Raw genomic sequence first — 14,546 nt, forward strand, 5'->3', positions numbered from 1 at the left:
GTATGTGACCTGAGTGAAACAGGTCTAACAATGCAACAGGGTATGATGAACTTGAATAATCTGGAGGGACCACCATGACACATGTTATAACTCTTGATGTGAATCCTACTATTTTCAATGCTTATTATGAAAAGGCCATGACTAAAAGAGTCCTAAAAATTAGCTTGCCAAAAGCTACATAATTTAAGTATGCTTTATTCATGTTCAGATACTAAATTGTTATTTCATTAATACTGACCTTAGGTCAAATGCATTAGCCTGCCAAGTAAAGTCTATGTCAGTGAAGGTCCCATGTTCCCCCTAAAAGATTTATAGAATGGTTGTGGTACTCCAAATGAATATCATTTCTAAGGTCTTCTCTTTTTCTCCATCTGTTTATCTGTCATCTCTCTCTCTCTGTCTGTCTTTTTGTTTTAAAAAGAAAATTCTCAAGATGTTGTCAAAACGATTACGTTTTATGCAACCAGAACAGCATTGCTATGTTAGTTGCAAATTATATTAGGACTAGGGCATCAACAGGAAGCAACCTCTTTTTTATATTCTTTATTATGTAACTGTAATGAACAATTAATCTTTGCATGTTTTTTCTCCAATGGAATAAATGCTTAGGCTTGTGTAGAGCTCCCCTCCATAACATAAAGATATACTCTTTTTACTTCTGTTTCAATTGAACTCCTTTATGAGTCATTAATAAAGGAGATGTTGATTATGGGATTAAATATTTAATATTTTTTGCCTATCTGGAATTTCTTTCACTGAATACAACAATAGGGTAAGAACCCTAATAAAATAATCTGTTTTATAGAACACCTGTTCCAGGCACTACAGTTTCTTTATACATGGGAAACAATTTAATCCTCCTACCCACACAGGAAGTTGGCATGAGTATCTCCATTTTACAGATAAAAGACTGAGGACAGTATGCACATTGTCACCCAGATAGGAAATGCTAGAGCTGGGATCAATATCCAGATCTGTCTGGCATCCTTTTCAGTCTAAACACATAAAATAAGTATTTCATGGGGACACAGTAAGGCATCACTAATATATTAGGTGTCATAAGGTTTAGATTTATGATGAATTTAGCCCCTGCTTTGCAAAGTCCCATTAAAAAATGAAGTTGTAATGAATTATTGTCATAACCTTGCTATTCACTGAGTACTTCTTTTGCTGTGTCTGGAAAATGGGTTAAGCACTTCACATTCATTAGTTCAGGTGATCCTCAGAAGAAATTATGTAGGTGCTATTATTTGTATTTGACAGATGGAATAAGTGCAACTCAGAGAAGTTTATCAACTTCTGCCAGGTTACACAACTTTAAGTGGCAAAGTCGGGGCTCAAACCAGAGCCACATCCTTAACCACCACCCTTTTCTGTAAAACAATCTCGGACTCCACTTAAAAACTGTTTTTTTACAGGTTTTATCAGAGCCTAAGATCAGCCCTGGGAATGAAAGGACTGAGGCTGGAAGTAGGACTGAGACAGTGTTGTTTCCTTTTTCTTTGATAGGGAGTCTTACTCTGTTGCCCAGGCTGGAGAGCAGTGGCATGATCTCAGCTCACTGCAGCCTCCACCTCCTGAGTTCAAGCAATTCTCCTGCCTCAGCCTCCAGCATAGCTGGAATTACAGGCACATGCTGCCATGCCACACTATATATTTTTTTTTCTTTTGTATTTTTAGTACAGATGGGGTTTTACCATGTTGGCCAGGCTGGTCTTGAACTCCTGACCTCAGGTGATCTGCCTACTTTGGACTCCCAAAGTGTTGGAATTACAGACACGAGCCACCGCGCCCACCTGGTGTGTTTCTACTAAAGAAGCAAATTAGGAAGACCTTCAGAATACAGTCATTATGGTAGTGTATACACCACAGTAAAGAAAAGCTTTTACACTTACACTGACTTTGTGTGCAATGAATGTCAATTGGGAAGCCTGTTTCTACAGAGGCATACATGCAACTTCCAGACTGATAAAGTCATAGGGCCATGCTAACTCTTGAAAGCTGAGAAATCTATTTTGTCATTCTAGGTAGTCATCAGAAATTTCAAAACGCAGACCTTGTTCTTGCTTTTGGGGAGAAATGTTCTTTGTATTCACTCCAGAAGCACATAGTAATTTTTCATTATTTAAAAATGTTTTACAGGGTCACGTTAACATTCTGCAATGTCACATCAACATTTTAAAAATATTTTTTTAAGCAACCAGCTATCTTTATGGCGGTATTTGTCAAGAGTAAGCTCTGCTTTGTCAGTAAACTCTTATCACCCATGCAGATACTTTATTAGGTGATTTCCCACTACTTCCCCCATTCTATTCTTTCTCAAGCATCACTATCATGATTATTTTATTTAGGACCTAGTAGTTATCTTTTTTTTTTCCTCTACATTCGAACCTTTGAGTAGAGTTGTCCAATATAGTAAATTTAAATTTAAATTATATAAAACAAAAAATTCAGTGTCTCAGTTCACTAGCCATGTTTAATGTGTACAATAGCCATATGTGGCTTGTTGCTACAATATTGAACACTGCAAATGTAATGTAATAGATCTTTTATTTCTAAAAATTGTATTTGTTAGCTTTAGAGCTTTGATTTCCTAAAAAAGATCTCTTAATGAATATTGCAGTAGATTGCATTTATTTTCATGATATATCTTGTACCTCCATTGTATGTCTCTCCATTGAGTTCCCTGAATATGATACCATTCTTTGCAAAAGGACTGTATATACCTTTGCCCCATTGCCATCAAACTTGAATAATGGCTTGCTTTGTCCAATGAATTATAAGCACTAGTGGTGTGTGTAACTTATAAGAGGAAACTTTAGTGGTCAGTGTATACTTCGCCACGATATCTTTTCCCTCTGTCATGAGAACAGTGTTTGAAAATAGTTTCTTCTGAGTCACTGAATTAAAGTGGCATTAAACAGGTTGGAACACATCCCTAATTAATATTTAATGTGGAAGAAAATAACCCTTTGTTACAATTACTACTTTATGTATCATTTATTATCACATAACTGGACATAAGCTGACTGATAAAAATATGGACACCTTTCAGCATTCTAGAGATGAAAACAGGGATATTAAGTGTTTTTCATCAGTGATATTTTGTACAGGGCTGGGCTCCAGGCCAATGTAACAGGAACAAACCATACAGATACACAGTTGCCCATCAAGTTCATGTATCATCCAGAGAACAAAAGCTTTGCCCCTGGGTGAATTGGTAAAACTATGTAATAGGCCAAGAGCTAGTGTTTCTGGATTTCATTCTATTATCAAGTGCCCAGAACCTTAGTGGTTTGATCCCTAGGGTGTGAATAGCCCTCAGATGAAGAGCCCTCTGTGCTAAATGTGCTTTCTGCAGTCGAGTGAGTCCATTTATACTAATAACTTCTCTGGTGTCTGCATGGGAGAGGTTTCCCTCTTTTTATTTCTAGGGTATTTGTCCTACCATTTCAATACTTTTATATTTTGCAGTTAAAATAGGGGAGTAATGACAAGTATGAATACACAGTAAGTGATTAAAGAGTTGGGAATAAAGTAGGTAATTAGTTAGTGACCTGCCCTGCCTGAGGAGATGTGGGAGATGAGGGGGCTCAAATTTTCAGTTTAATGTTTTCTTTTGTTATGTGTATTTTGATGCTTGGATTTGTATATTGACTGAAAAGAAAAAAAAATAAAAATTAAAAATTGTGATTCCTTGCAGATTAGATCCTGCTATTCATAGTGACTCAGATAATGTTTAAACAAAGAAATTAACCTATGGAGAGTTAGAGACTCATTTAAATCTCTTGAGTGTCTCAGTCAATAGAATTTTGAGACCATCAATGATGCATCTCTCTAAAAATGAATTCTGGAGCTAAGATACCCAAAAGAAAAGACTATTATCCCATAAGATTGAAAGGGCACTGGCCTAAAGATGTCCTGGCACTGATTTTAACAGCATGTAAGGATTGGGGGAATAAATTCCTCTATATGACCTCTACCCTTCTAGGTATAAAATTAATCATTTGCTTAGATGAGATCAGTGGCTCTAACTTGTGGGTGAATTTTAACAAAATCATCTACACAGTTTTAGAAATACATATATCATATGCCTAGGTATAAAAAATGTGTTAAGACTTTACCTGGAAACTAACAGTCTATCAATACATTGAACCAAATTTTTGTATACACTTGAAATGAGGTAGTATTCATCTTAACCACATTGTCTTAAACGATGCTAATTGTTATGCCCAGGGAAACTGCTAATAACTAAAAATATATAGTACAAGAAAAAGGACATTAAAATAAGATTCTAGAAAGTATCTATTTAACAGAGAAGTGGATGAAAATTTAGGGATAGAGGAACAAAGATATATAGAGAATAAATACCAAAATGGCAGATATATATATATATATACTATCTTATAAGTAATTATATTAAATGTAAAGTGATCAAATATTCCATCAAAATGTAGAAATTGGCAAGATGGATTAAAAAACGTGATCCAAATTATGCTTCTTATAACAGACACACATTATATTCAAAGACACAAATGGGTTGATATTAAAAGCCTGAAAAAAGATATACCATGAAAACAGCAACCTAGAGAGAACTGGAATCACTATACTAATGTCAGAAAAAATCAACTTTAAGACAAAAATAGTATTAGAAGAAAAAGGAAAATTTAGGATGATAAAAGGATCAAGCAAAAAGAAAGATATGAAAATTATAAACATCCATGCACCTAAAAATAGAGCCCCAAATATAAGGAGCAAAACCTGAAAGAATTGAGGGAAGGAAAAGAAAATTTAATAATAATAGCTGGAGATTTCAATACTTCACTTTCAAAAATAGGTAGAATAATTAGAAAACATTTAACAGGGATGTATATCTTTTTTTGAAAAGTGTCTGTTTATGTCCTTTGCCCACTTTTAACAAGCATATGGAAGAAAGCTCAGTAGCACTGATCATTAGAGAAATGCAAATTAAAGCCACAATGAGATACCATCTCATACCAGTCAGGACTATTATTAAAAAATCAAAAAATACCAGATGCTGGCAAGGTTGCAGAGAAAAGGGAGTGCTTAAACACTATTGGTGGAATGTAAATTAGAGCAACCAACGTGGAAGACATTGTGGCAATTCCTCAAAAATTTAGAATCAGAAATACCATTTGACCTAACAATCCCATTATGGCTATATACTCCCCAAAATGTAAATAATTCTACTATAAAGACACATGCACATGTATATTCATTGCAGCACTGATCACAATAGCAAAGACATCGAATCAACCTGAATGCCCATCAATGGGAGACTGGAGAAAGAAAATGTGGTAACTATACACCATGGAATACCATGCAGCCACAAAAGAGAATGACATCATATTATTTGCAGGAACATGGATGGAGCTGAAGTCTATCATGCTTAGCAAACTAACCCAGGAATAGAAAACCAAATACTGCACGTTCTCACTTGTAAGTGGGAGCTAAATGATGAGAACACATGGACACAAAGAGGGAAACAACAGACACTGAGGCCTACTTGAGGGTGAAGGGTGGAAGGAGAGAGAGGATCAGAAAAAATAAGTAACGGGTACTAGGCTGAGTACCTGGGTGATGTAATAGTCTGCACAACAAACCTCCATGACACGTACCTGCACATGTATCCATGAACGTAAAATAAAGGTTAAAAAAAGTAAATATTTTGCAAACAATCTAAAAAAATATTCAACAGGGAAATAGAAAACTTGAATAGCTCTATAAATCAACTAGACCTAACAGATATTGTATTAGTCTGTTTTCACGCTGCTGATAAAGACATATGTGAGACTGGATAATTTATAAAGAAAAAGAGGTTTCATGGACTCACTGTTCCATGTGGCTGGAGAGGCCTCACAATCATGGTGGAAGGTAAAAGGCATGTCTTACATGGTGGCAGGTGAGAGTGAATGAGAGCAAAGGGAAAGGGGAAGCCACCTTATAAAATCATCAGATCTCTTGAGACTTATTCACTACCACGAGAACAGTATGGGAGAAACTACCCCCATGATTCAATGATCTCCCACTGGATCCCTTCCACAACATGTGGGAATTATGGGAGCTAAAATTCAAGATAACATTTGGATGGGGACACAACACAACTAAACCATATTATTCCACCCCTGGCTCCTCCCAAATCTCATGTCCTCACGTTTCAAAACCAATCATGCTGGGTGTTGGTGGTATAGTGGTGAGCATAGCTGCCTTAAAAAGCAATCATGCCTTCCCTACAGTCCCTCAAAGGCTTAACTCATTTCAGCTGTAATGCTAAAGTCCACAGTCCAAAGTCTCATCAGATACAAGGTAAGTCCCTTCTGCCTATAAGCCTGTAAAATCAAAAGCAAGTTAGTTACTTCCTAGATACAATAGGATACAGGCATTGGGTAAATACATCCATTTTAAATGGGAGAAATTGGCCAAAATGAAGGGAATAAAGGCCCCATGCAAATCCGAAACCCAGCAGGGCAATCAAATCTTACAGCTCCAAAGTGATCTCCTCTGACTCCATGTCTCATGTCCAGGTGACACTGATGTAAGAGGTAGGTCCCATGGTCTTGGGCAGCTCCACCCTTGTGGCCTTGCAAGGTACAGCCTCAATCCTGGCTGCTTTCACAGGCTGCTGTTGAGTGTCTGGCTTTTCCAGCTTTACTGTGCAATCTGTCAGTGCATCTAGCATTCTGGGGACTGGAGGATGGTGGCCCTCTTCTCACAGCTCCATTAGGCAGTGCCCTAGTGGGAACTTTGTTTTGGGGTCTCACACCCTCTATTTCCCCTTCTGCACTGCCCTAGCAGTGGTTCTCCATGAGGGCTCTACCCCTGCAGCACACCTCTGCTTGGACATCCAGGTGTTTCCATACATCCTCTGAAATCTAGGTGGAAGTTCCCAAATCTCAATTCTTTACTTCTGTGTACCTGCAGGACCAAAACCACTTTTAAGCCACCAAGGCTTGGGACTTGCATCATCTGAAGCTATGGCCTGAGCTCTACATTGGCCCCTTTGAGCCATGGCTGTGAATGGAGGGCACCAAGTTCCTAGTCTGCACACAACAGGGGGTCCCTGGGTCCTCCCCATGAAACCATTTTTTCCTCTTAAACTTCTAGGTCTGTGATGGGAGGGGCTGCCACAAAGGCCTTTGAGATGCCCTGGAGACATTTTCCCTATTGTCTTGGTAATCAACATTTGGTTCCTTGTTACTTATGCAAGTTTCTGTAGCTGGCTTGAATTTCTTCTCAGAAAATAGATTTTTCTTTCCTACTGCATCATCAGGCTGCAAATTTTCCAAACTTTTATGCTCTGTTTCCCTTTTTTATTTTTATATTTATTTATTTAATTTTTGAGACAGAGTTTTGCTCTTGTTGCCCAGGCTGGAGTGCAATGGTACAACTTTGGCTCAGCACAACCTCAGCTCATTGCAACTTCCGCCTCCTGGGTTCAAGTGATTCTTCTGCCTCAGCCTCCTGAGTAGCTGGGATTACAGGCATGCACCACCATACCCAGCTAATTTTTTGTATTTTTAGTAGAGACAGGTCAGGCTGGTCTTGAACTCCTGACCTCACATGATTCACCTACCTCAGCCTCCCAAAGTGTTGGGATTACAGGTGTGAACCAACACACCTAGCCTCTGTTTCCCTTTTAGAACTGAATGGTTTTAACAGCACCCTTGGCATCTCTTGAATGCATTGCTGCTTAGAAATTTATTCTGCCAGATACCCTAAGTTATCTCCCTCAAGTTCAAAGTTCCACAAATCTCTAGGGAAGGGGCAAAATGCCACTAGTCTTTTTGATAAAACATAGCAAGAACCACCTTTACTCCAGTTCCCAACAAGTTCCTCATCTCCATCTGAGGCCATCTCAGCCTGGATTCCATTGTCCATAACATTACCAGCATTTTGGTCAAAGCCATTCAACAAGTCTGTAGGAAGTTCCAAACTTTACCACATTTCCTATCTTCTTCTGAGCCCTCCAAACTGTTTCAACCTCTTGTATTGAGTTCCTTATTTGATCATCTGTATCCAAATCTCAAATTTTTCTGCTGTTGATTTCTAATGTAACTTTATTATGGTCAGAAAACATACTTTATATAATTATTTTGTTTTAAATGTTTTGAGGCCAGGCGTGGTGGCTCACACCTGTAATCACAACACTTTGGGTGGCCAAGGTGGGTGAATCATCTGAGGTCAGGAGTTCAACACCAACCTGACTAACATGGAGAAACCCTGTCTCTACTAAAAATACAAAAAATCCAACCCCATTCCAAAGCCACTTCCACATTTTCAGGTATCTTTACAGAAGTGCCCCACTCCTGGTACCAATTTACTCTATTAGTCCATTTTCGTGTTGCTGATAAAGAAATACTCAAGACTTGATAATTTATAAAGAAAAAGAGGTTTAATGGACTCACAGTTACACGTAGCTGGGGAGGCCTCACAATCATGGTGGAATAGCAAGGAAGGTCTTACATGGCATCAGGAGAGACAGAATGAGAGCCAAGGAAAAAGGGAAACTCCTTATAAACCATCAGATCTCCTGAGACTTATTCACCACCACTTATTTCCCCAGAGCAGTATGGGAGAAACTGCCTCCATGGTTCAATTATCTCCCACCAGTTCCCTCCCACAACATGTGGGAATTATGGGAGCTAACACTCAAATGAGATTTGGGTGGAGACACAGCCAAACCATATCAGATATCTATAGAACACTCCACCAAACAATAACAAAATACTTATTCTGTGTGAGAGAAGATATGGTCAGTGGCTCATTCTTTCAAGTGCACATGGAACATTCTGCAGGACAGTACATATGCTAGGCCATGAAGGAAGTCTCAAAAAATTTAAAGCAATCTGAAATAAAATAATTATATAAAGTATGTTTTCTGACCATAATAAAGTTATATTAGAAATCAACAGCAGAAAAATTTGAGATTTGGATACAGAAGATCAAATAAGGAACTTGGTGCATATATTATTCTCATGGCCAAGAGACTCCTAATTTGTTGTGAATATCTCTTCCTTCGAAAATTCTTCATATGTATGAATGTATGTATGTATATATAAAAAAATATAAATATAAAAAATATAAAAATATAAATATATAATTATAAATATAAATGTATAAAAATATATAAATATATATAAATATATATATATTTGGCTTTACAAATCAGCTCAGATCATAAAGTGTGCACTTAAGGATTAGAGAGTAATTTCCATTTTTGGTTTTCTAGGATTTAAATGGCTTGTCTAATGTTCAACTGAGTTTTCAATGTCCTCTCTGGCTAATGCTCTATTTAATGTTAATCATTAGCTATAACAACTGGATATCAAATGCTCTCCTAACAGTAAGAGGTAGACAGGAAGAGAAGTTGTTCAGGATACTTGGGTAGAGTTAGCACAGTTCAGCTAAGGGAAAGAGAGAGAAATAAAGCAGTGAAGGACTTAATCATGATTAAAACGGTTTTAGAGTAACCATGAGAAAAATAAATTATTTTGGATTAAGGTTATAATTATTATAAAGCTAGACATATTTAGGAGTGGGGAGAAGGTCCTTAGTATTTCATTTTTTTAAAGAAAGACACTGGAATCAGTGACTTATACAACAGATTTGCTTTAGCTACATAACTGAGGACTGGATTAAACAGTTTATATCACCTCTTTTCACTCTTTTTATCTCATTATCATTAGTGAGAGAACACTTATAGTTTGAGGGGAAGGTTTATTCCTGAGTCTTCTGGGCTTATTCTTTGATCATCTTAATATTACCCTGTTCACTCTATGGAATTCAAATTAGAAGTTACGGGAATTGAGTTCCTTTGGCGACCTTTTAAATAATGAAGTGTCCCTATGTTCTGTACCTTAGTCTTTTCAGTCTGAAAAAAAAAAAAATCTCATTGTCTCTTAGCACTCATTTATCTGCCACATTTCCCCAAAATAACTTCAGGGAAGATCTTCAGTGATTTCTCCAAACTAAAGAATCCATTTCCTTCTCGGAACATTTCTTGGTACAATGAAGGCATGGTATTAAGTAATGCTCTCTTTCGAATTTGAGAAATAGACATTTCTCTCTTTCCTTCTACATTCTTGAGGCTATTACTATATAAACAACTCGTTTTAAAATACAAATGGAATTTTGCCCAAAAGAAAAATAGGAATTAAAGCAATTTATTCATACATATTTTTTCTTTCATTTACAGTACATGACAACTGATCCTCTTAATCTGTGCTTCTTATTATTTCTTACATTTACCATATACTCCTTTACAGTGCTTTCATTCCCACTTCCTAAATACTTAAAATATGATTTGAGTGACTATCATGTGGCAGATACTTTTATTATATTGTTTCTAATCATTGCTAGAGTTCTGCCTTTTGTCTATGATGGTCTTTACTCAACAGATGAAAGAATAGTGCTTCAGAAATATTAGTCACTAGGTTGAAGTGGAATAGTGAAGAGTCATAACTGGGATTAAAACACAGGCTGGCAAATGCGGAAGATTGAAACTAGACTCCTTCCTTACACCATATACAATAATCAACTCAAGATGTTTAAGGACTTAAATGTAAAACCCCAAATTATAAAAAATCTGGAAGACAACCTAGGAAATACCATTCTGGACGTAGGAACTGCAAATGTTTTATTTCAAAGACACCAAAAGCAATCGCAACGAGAGCAAATATTGACAAATGGGATCTAACACAACTCAAGAGCTTCTGTACAGCAAAAGAAACTAGCAAAAGAGTAAACAGATAACCTACAGAATGGGAGAAAATATGCAAAAACTGTGCATTTTACAAAGGCCTAATAGCCAGTATTTATCAAGAACATAAATTAATAAGAAAAAAACAACCCAATTAAAAAGTGGGTAAAGGACATGAACAGACACTTTTCAAAAGAAGACATACATGTGGCCAAAAAGTATATGAAAAGAAACTCAGTATCTCTGATCACTAGAGAAATACAAATCAAAACCACTATGAGATACCATCTCACACCATCAGAATGGCTATTATTAAAAAGTTAAAAAATAAGAGATGCTGGCAAGGATGCAGAGGAAAGGGAATGCTTATACGCTGTTGGTAGGAATGTAAATTACCTCAACCATTGTGGAAAACACTGTGGTGATTCCTGAAACAGAATTACTATTTGACTCAGCAATTAAATTACTGTGTATATACACAAAAGAATATAAATCATTCAGACTTAAAGATATAAGTACAGGTATGAGCGTCACAGCTATTCACAATAGCAAAGCCATGGAATCAACCTAAATGTTCATCAGTGATAGACTGGATTAAGAAAAGGTAGTACATACACACCATGGAATACTTCGCAGCCATAAAAAGAACAAGATCATGTTCTTTGCAGGAACATGGATGGAGCTTGAGGCTATCATTGTTAGCAAACTAACCCAGGAACAGAAAACCAAATACTGCATATTCTTACTTATAAGTGAGAGCTGAATGCTGAGAATACATGGACAGAGGGAGGGGAAAAACACACACCGAGGGAGAGCACCAGAAGATTAATTAATGGATGCTGCACTTAATATCCAGGTGATGGGTTGATTTGTACTGCAAACTACCATGGCACATATTTAGCTATGGAACGAACCTGTACATACTGCACCCCAGAACTTAAAGTTGAAGGAAAAAAGACCAGCATCTGATCATTTCACTTATTTGAAAGATCCGTGAAAAGCATGGGCAACTGGAAAAGCATGGTAAGAATTCTGAGAATCTTAAATAAAAACTGGCAATGTAGAATAGGAAATAGCACTATAGGGTGTTCAAGAAGAATAATAAGCAAGACTAAATGATTAAACAAGAGTTAAGGAAGAAGAGGGAGAGAAAGATGGTACAGTGAACATTAGCTAGATGGTCATCAAGTCATTTTCTCTCTCTTTGAACAAAGTTAATTGATATTTATTTTATATGCCTTGCAGTTGGGTGAAGCTACATGAAACACTTTTGCCAATGGAATATGAACATAAATGATTTGTGGGTAAGAGAGTTAAAGTGCATGTCTTTTCCAAGCTCTCTGATCTCCCAGTTATTGAGGTGGATGATGTCAAAATGACTTGGTACCACATTTTGAAGATGGCAGGTTCACTAAATTAAAGTATCTTGCATCCCTGAATGATTGCATGGGTACACACCCCACCCCACTGATCCACATTGGACTCAAATGTCAATGAGAAATAAACGGAGGGGTGTGTGTGTGTGTGTGTGTGTTTGCACACACTGATTTTGAGGTTTTTTTTTTTTTTTTTTTTGAGATGGAGTCTCACTCTGTCACCAGGCTGGAGTGCAGTAGTGCAGTCTTGGCTCACTGCAACCTCTGCCTCCCAGGTTCAAGTGATTCTCTTTCCTCATCCTCCCATGTAGTTGGGATTACAGGCGTGTACCACCATGCCTGGCAAATTTTTGTATTTTTAGGAGAGACAGGGTTTCACCATGTTCTCCAGGCTGGTCTTAAACTCCTGATCTTATGTGGTACACCCACCTCAGTCTCGCAAAGTGCTTGGATTACAGGTATGAGCCACTGCACTTGGCTTTGAGTTGTATCTTTTTAACAGAAGCTAGAGACACACTGACTAACATAGCTATCATTCACATTTCTTGCTTGATATTATGAACAGATGAATAACACCTTTCACCGAACTCTGGAACATGCTGTAAGTTTTTAGAGCGGAAGATACTTCAGATTAATCAACTAATTTTGATATGCCTAGGGTTTATGAAAAAGTGCATGCCACTTGAAGGTCTGGATATGATTCTGGAGTTCAGAAGAAAAGATAAGGCTGGACACTTAGTAATGGGAGTTATTAGCATAGATTAAAATTGAAATTGAAATTATGATAGTGAATGATAATACCCAAGAGTTTTTATGCTATGAGAAGAGACATTGTCCAGGACCAATACCTTATGAATATAAACACTGAAGAAATAAACAGAAAAAAATAACCTCCAAAAGACCCTGGAAGTGGAGTTGAGGGGTGCAACAAAATGGTTGAAAGGAAACCAAGGATAAAGGAGCATCTATAATACACAGAAGGACAGAGTTGTGCAAAGAAAGTAACAGCCAATAAAGTAAATATTTACAGAAAGGTCAAGGAGTAATCAGTTTATTATATTCTACTGCTAAGGAGTCATGTGTGTTATGGTCATATGTCCTGTTTGTTTAGAACAGTCGCAGTTTATGCTTAATTATTAACAGTGCTCTTTTCACTCTCAAAAGTATTCTGGTTTAGATGATAATAAATATATTCGCTTTAATCATGAGACTCTTCGGTAAAAACAGTTTCACTAGTGATGGAATGGGTTTGCTGCAGGTAGAGAAGTTCATGGATGAGAAAGTGAGAAGGAAGAAATACATGTTACTGTGAAGAAAAAGAATTGAGAAAGTTTGTTGAAGACTTGATGGGGGAATTTTTATTTGTTATTTTTGTACTCAAGTTAAAGGAAACCTAAGAATATTTTGTGCCAAGAGGAGGAAAATAATTATAGAGAAAAACAGATTTATTGGTAATAAAGAAAGTTTCTTAGATTTAATTCAAAATGAGGCAATATGAATTAAATATCAATTCTTCTTCTGCTTTGTTAATCATTGGTTCTCCGTTTTGCCCCTCAGGATCACAAATATAACAAGTTTTAGGCCTACATTATGAGTGATAGTCCCTTAAAAATGAAACCTTTTAATCAAATCGTGGACTATGAAGTCAACACTACTTGTTTAATACCTAGAGTATAACCAGAAGCATATTTATTAACAAGTATATTTTTATTTCTTCTCTTTTGGGGATTGTAATTCCCCAAAATATTTGATATTTGGCTATATGTTAATGACCTCAGAAGTCTGTAAATATCCAACATTTGCAATATAGAAGAACAATTTTTCTACAATATGCTACTAAATAATCAGTACTAACTGTACTACATATGAAGAAAAGGTCAGAATTAGAACTGGTAAGATAAAGTCAGAGTAACTGCAATTAGGATTCTTATCTGCTTAGAAACAGGAGGAAATGCAACCTTCAGTATCATTCAATCATGCATCTGTAATTAAATATTTTGTTTAGCAAAGAACTTTATTGCATAAAGAACCATTTTTTAATGAAAGAAATCCTTCTCTCATGGAAGAAAATGAAACTGTTTTAAAACAAATTAGATTTTGTTTAAGTTTGAAAAGGTAATGCTGCTAGAATTGGTGACAGGCTTATGGGCAAAGCAGGCACAAGCTCAGTGGTTCATGTATAATAGCAATCCAGGAGACTCAGCTGTAAAGTTGAAGTTGAGATCTCATTATAAAAAGGAACTTACTGCTGTTGAAGATCTGTTCCACTAGAGTTAATATTCAGCCCAAGAGAAGCCATTTTTCAGAGAGATGTCAGTGGTAATTGTGATTTTCCCAAAGTAGTAACATCCTATATAAATGATCATCTCTCATTCTCACTATGAGACTGCCATATTAAAAAATATTTTAGTTTAAGAACCATCTGACTCATCTACTTTAACAGCCAAGCA

Source organism: Chlorocebus sabaeus, chromosome 15, assembly GCF_047675955.1.
Source record: "Chlorocebus sabaeus isolate Y175 chromosome 15, mChlSab1.0.hap1, whole genome shotgun sequence".
Taxonomy (NCBI): domain Eukaryota; kingdom Metazoa; phylum Chordata; class Mammalia; order Primates; family Cercopithecidae; genus Chlorocebus; species Chlorocebus sabaeus.